Source organism: Ursus americanus, chromosome 7 (genome assembly GCF_024610735.1).
Source record: "Ursus americanus isolate L20-20 chromosome 7, mUrsAme1.1.p, whole genome shotgun sequence".
Classification (NCBI taxonomy): Eukaryota; Metazoa; Chordata; class Mammalia; order Carnivora; family Ursidae; genus Ursus; species Ursus americanus.
In genome coordinates this window covers 67025560-67031559 of record NC_142133.1, presented here as the reverse complement: position 1 = coordinate 67031559, position 6000 = coordinate 67025560, and positions in this window count along the sequence as shown.

Sequence of the window (6000 nt, the reverse complement as noted above, 5' to 3'; positions counted from 1 at the left end):
GAGATTGGCATAATCACAGAAATGGGTTCCTCACCTGTGGAATAAGGCCTATTTTGTAAATAGGGTCATGTGGAAGTACCTGTAATCCTTCCTACCAAACAATATGCTGATACTTAGGTTGTTTCCATATCTTGGCTATTGTGAATAATGCTGCAAAATGAGCACGGGAGTGCAGACATCTCTTCAAGGTCATGATTTCAGTGTCTGCCTTGGGCTCAGGTCATGACCGCAGGGTCTTGGGACTGAGCCCCATGTGGGGCTCTCTGCTCAGTGGGGAGCTTGCTTCTCCCTCTCCCTCAGTCTACTGCTGTGCCTACTTGCACTCTCTCTCTCTCTCTTTCTGTCAAATAAATAAATAAAATCTTAAAAAAAAAGATATTGATTTCATTTCTCTTGGATATATATCCAGAAGTGGGATTGCTGAGTTATATGGTAGTGCTATTTTTAATTTGTTTGGTAACCCCACGCTGTGTCCATATTTGCTACACCAAATTACATTCCCACCAACAGTGCACGAGGGTTCCCTTTTCTCTGCACGCTCTCCAACACTTGTTATCTCTTGTCTTTTAGATAACAGATGTGAAGTGTATCTCATTGCGGTTTGATTTGTGTTTCTCTGATGGTTAGTGATGTCGAGCATCCTTTCATATACCTGTTGAGCATTTGCATGTCTTCTTTGGAGAAATGCCTATTCAGACCCCTTGCCCATTTTCAAATCAGGTTCTTCTTCTTTTGATGTTAAGTCATATGAGTTCCTTGTGTATTTCAGATATTAATCCCAGGAACATGGTTTGTAATTATTTTATCCCATTTCATAGGCTGTCTTTTCATTGTTTCCTTTGTTGTACGAAAGCTTTTTAGTTTGATGTAGTCCCATTTGTTTATTTTTGCTTTGGTTACTCATGCTTTTGGCATCATATCCAAAGAATTATTGCTAAGATCAATGTCAAAACCTCCTTAAGTATGCTTTCTTCTGGGAGCGTTACAGTTTCAGGTCTGTGTTTAAGTCTTTAATCCATTTAAAGTCAATCTTCATGTTTGGTATAAAATAAGTGTCTAACTTCTTTCATTTGCATGTGGGTACCCAATTTTCCCAGGACCATTTGTTGAAGAGACTGGCGTTTCCCCTTGAATGGTCTTGGCACCCTAGTTGAAAGTCATCTGACTGTAGATGTGAGGGTTTATTTCTGGGCTCTCCATTTTATTCCATTGGTTTATATGCCTATCTTTATGCCAGTACCATACTGTTTTGATTACTATTGCTTTGTAATATAGCTTGAAACCAAGAAGTGTGATGCCTCCAACTTATTCTGCTTCCTCAGGATTGCTTTGACTATTCAGTCTTTGTGGTTCCATATGAATTTTAGGATTTTTTTTCCATTTCCGAAAAAAACGTTGTTGGAATTTTGATAGGGGTTGCATTGAATCTAAAGATTGTTTTCGACACTATGGGCATTTCAACATTCATATTAAATTTCCTAGTCCATGAATACAATGCCTTTCCATTCATTTGTGTCTTCTTTAATTCCTTTAAGCAACATTTCAGTTTTCAGAGTCCTCACACTCTATTTTGATCCCTCTTCTGATATGTCATTTTTCTGTCTTGACTTACCTTCTCTACTAGACCATGGATTTTCTGGATGGCAGGCAGGGGTGTTCTTAGTTCTCTCTCTCTTAGGCTCTCTAACAGAGTCTCTTGCATCTAGTATGCTCTCAATAAATGCATGTCCCATAAATTAGAGCACAACTGAGTCCTAACCTAATAGGCATCAGATACTGATGGGTTCAAAATCTAATTGACTTTCTCTGTTATATGCATGTTGGTATATAGATGGGTGAGCTTCTCCATTATTTTCACCTGAGAATTGCTGAGCATCCTGTCATGGGACTGAACTGAGCTGTCATCCCTGAGCCAGAAAGGTGAGAACTGGGTTAGAGATTTAAAAACTGAGAATGGAGCTGAGTATCAAAGAGGGGTCCTGTGGCCAAGCAGAGTCCAGGGAGGGGGAAATGGGCATGGCCAGGGATTCCTAATTGCAGGGTTGCCAGAGGCTGGACATCTTTTGGGAGAAAAGGAGAGGTCTCTCCAAAGCCAAATTCACAGCGAGGCTGTGAATAGACAAGGCTGGGGAGCCTGGGTTTGGCTCAGGCGGGCCAGGGTAGCTTCTGTGGAGAGTTGGCATCTGGCCTCACTGAAGTCACAGGGCTCTTCCCCCACTGGTGCCACTTTTCCGGTCTTAGAGTTCAGCATCACACATGTCCATTCTGTATTCTTCCCTAGTGATCAGGTTTTTCTCCCTCCTCCAAGTTTGCTTAAACCAAGCTTTGACCGGGTTGGTCAGGCTCTGGGCAAACCTGTTCCTTCTGGCTGTGGTGCCATGCAGGTCTCCTTAGCCAAGGTCTGGAAAGCCAGATCTGACCTTCTGAGATCATCTGTCTGACCAGCCATTTGCTTCCCATGTCCTTCTTTCTTCTAAGCCATGCCTTTCAATGGACAAAAATGACACCATAGGCCTTCAAGTCTTTCAGTGGAAGCAAGCATCACATAGGCTGGAGATGGGAGGTGATGAGTGGGGAACAGGTGGCTCCTGACAGCCGGGAGCAAGGACAGAGTGAAAGGACAGAAGAGTCAGGGCAAAGGGCGTGGTAATCCCCGAGATTTTTACTAGAAGCAAGTGGACATGGATTTGAACTTCACATGGGAAAGGAGCCTCTTCTCCAGGGACCACAAGCAGCTGCAGCTAATGAAGGGAAGCTGACTCTTCTCTGGAAGGTAAACACAGGGTGAACCAAAGACAGTGAAGAGGGCAGTGACCAGGAGAATTTGCTTAGTGCTTTTAAACCGTGACATGTCAATAATCGATACCTCAAACTTCGCTCACTCTCTGGCAAAATCTGGTTTAGAGGGGAAATGTGTCTGCCACAGCCTTCTGTACCCCAGACACTCAGGCCCTGATCTTACAGCAGCAGGCAGCCCTGTCCCCCTGTGTCCCTCCTGCAGCCCAAGGCAGCTTCCAGGAACCTGGCCAAGAGCACGTCCTACTGACCCGGCTTGTGGGCTGTTTTCTGTGTTGTGGAAATGCATTCTTCAGCCCTTGGATACCCACCTGCTCCCATACTTGGGTATTGTTTTTATAGGCTGTTCTTTCCCTGCGGCTTCTGAGAAGTAGGTCAAGGTAGCTGCTTCAAGGGAGAAGTGCCAGGTGTTCAAGTCACCAGGCCCAGAGTCAGGAATCCTGAGTTCTATTTCGGGCTTCACAACTAATCAGCTACGTGACAATCTTAGGGGCACAGTCTTCCCCCTGGTTCTCCCTGGACCCTTCTCTAGGCCTCATCATTTTTTTTTCTTTGAAGCTGTATCCCCTGGGCCTGTCATCTTCTTCCCTTTCACCTCCCTCCAGAAGGCTCTTTAAAGCTGTAGGCTGCTCAAGGCTGCTGCCCAGAGCACGGGCTGCTTGTGCGGCTGACGGAGCGATGAGAGGCTCCTGAGCAGACACAGTGGAGCTGGGGTGGCTGTGTGAGGCTAGAACATCACAAGCCAGGCTCCTGGGCAGAAGGACAGGCCTGGTGTGATGCCAGGGCCCTGGATGCAAGCGAGGTCCTGGTTTTTATGCCATGGTTGTGGATTGCCTCCCACTTCTAAGCCCTCCTTTCTCTGAAATGCGGGGAAATTTGGCCTTTGGTCTATATGGAAACTCTGGAAATTGTGGTGCTCGCCCATGGCACAGGGGCTCATTGAGCTGTTGCAGCTAAGTACATTGCTCAGAGTGATTGTGTTACCCGGGCTGCACTCTGGCTAAAGAGGAATGATCTTTCCTCAGACTTAGTTCCTCCAGCCTGACCGACCGGGTCCCAAGATGCCTCTGGGCTCTGGAACAGCTAATGCCACAGGGGTCCACCACTGATGGCCTAGGAGGGGTGAAAATTACAGCACCTGCTTTGGTCTGGATAGCTTGAGACTCTCTCCACTCTACCCTCCAAACCCAAGTAATGGGGGGAGGGGGTGAAATACAGATGAGAAGGGGAGAAAAAGCAGATAAAAGAGCAGGAAGGGGGCATGGCCTTTGGACTGTGAAGAACTACTTGATTTAAAATGCAGTTGTCCTATGTACATCAGTGTGGACTGCAAGGCATCGCCGTGTGGTGGGAAGAAAATGGGTCCTGGGCAGAGTGTCCTGGGCTTGAATCCCTGCTTGATATTTACTAAAGTCATCTCACCTCTCAGTTTCCCAGGTGCAAAATGGGAATCACACTATTGACCTTGCAAGGTTGCTGAGAGTGTTGTCTGAGATAAACTGTGTAAAGCGTCTGACCCAGAACCCAACGCATAATGCGCACACAGCAAATGTTATTTCTTCTCCACTTTCTTCCTGCCACACTCATCACCATGTTCGGGGTTTCTGCAGATACAGAAAGAACCTAGTTAGATAGAAATCCCAATTCTGACTTTTCCTCCTTACCACAGTTCACCTAAATAGCTGATAGCTGCTCTATGTTTTTTCATGGGCACATTATTCTGGATATTGGGACTCTTGGTTTCTGCCCTTATATTTAAACTGTGAGCCTAGGTGGCTCAGTTGGTTAAGCATCTGACTCTTGATTTCAGCTCAGGTCATGATCTCAGGGTCATGAGATGGAGCCCGCATCAGGGCTCTGTGCTCAGCGGGGAGTCTCCTTGTCCCTCTCCCTTCCCTTTTCTCTCCCCCTACCCCTGCTCATGCACCTGTGCTCTGCCATTCTCTCTCTGTCTCTGTCTTTTTCTCTCAAATAAATAAATAAATAAATAAATAAAATCTTAAAAAAGAAAAAACAAAACTGTGAGCCAGAAGATTGTGCCCCCACCCACTTTCCTCATATGGAAATGACACCTGCCAGACATTTCACTCCATGAAGACAACGCATTTGCCACTGTGCTGCAGGCATAATGAGTATATTTTGTGCTGAATGGAACTGTGGGCTGGGAGTATTCCAGGTGTCCAGACCAAGCTTGATTCCACATTTTCCTTTCTGCCCTGGTTCAGGTGTGACTCTCAGCAGATCTCAGAGCCACCTGAGCTCCTAAAACTGGAGAATAGAGACTGGGCTTCTTTGTAAGTCATCTGAGGGTCTAGACTAAATGTGAGATCCGGGAACCCTCCCAGGGTTTTGGGGGGGGGGGAAGGGTTCCAGCACTCACATGTGCTGCTAAGACAGGTAAAGGAACAGGAACAAAACCTGAAAACAGCAAGGGAGTAGGAGGAGATGCTGAGGCCAGAGAGAAATAGGAAACTTGAGTTTGGGGTACAATAGGGAGAGCACTGTCCCAAGAGTCCAGCAACTCCCTCCAGTTCTGCTGCCTTGGGTGAGGAAGGAAAGAAAGAAAATAACTGTGTGATTTCCCACTGTGTACTTTCATGTAGGTTTTATATAAACTTCCCAATAGTCCTGCAGGAAGCTGAGGTTTCAGAGAGGGTGGATGACTGGCCTGCAGACACACAGCTCAGGATCTAGGAAGAAGAACACAAATTAACCGCCTCAGTTTCCTCTTCTGTAAAATGGGAGACATCGCACCACCTTTAAGCTTGTTACCTCCTTTATTCCTGCTTTAGGGGACAAAAACCTCAACCATGGGGCAAGAGGAGAAACTAAGGAATAGGTGCTGAAAGGAAGGCCAGGTGAATGTGTGAGATGCAGAGGAGGCTGGATGGAGAAGCCTTAGGGAAGCCCTGGGCTAGGCCAGAAGATGTCATCAGGGTGTGGGGCGTGAGCCTTTTGCCTTGGGTCTGTTTCTCACGTGGTCATAGAGGGTGAAGTTGGCCTGTGGCACAAGTAGAGAGGATCCTGGGCGCAAAAAGTGTGAATTACACGTATAATCTGGGAGAGGGAAAGCAAGCGGGCTTCCTGCAGCACTTAGGGAATGGTGTGGGGTGCGTTTCCCCGCGTACTTGGCCCAGGAAGGACGCTCATTGGTAGCAAGCACCCGGCTGAGGACTGGCTGGGAGGGCCACAGCAGAGTTCTTG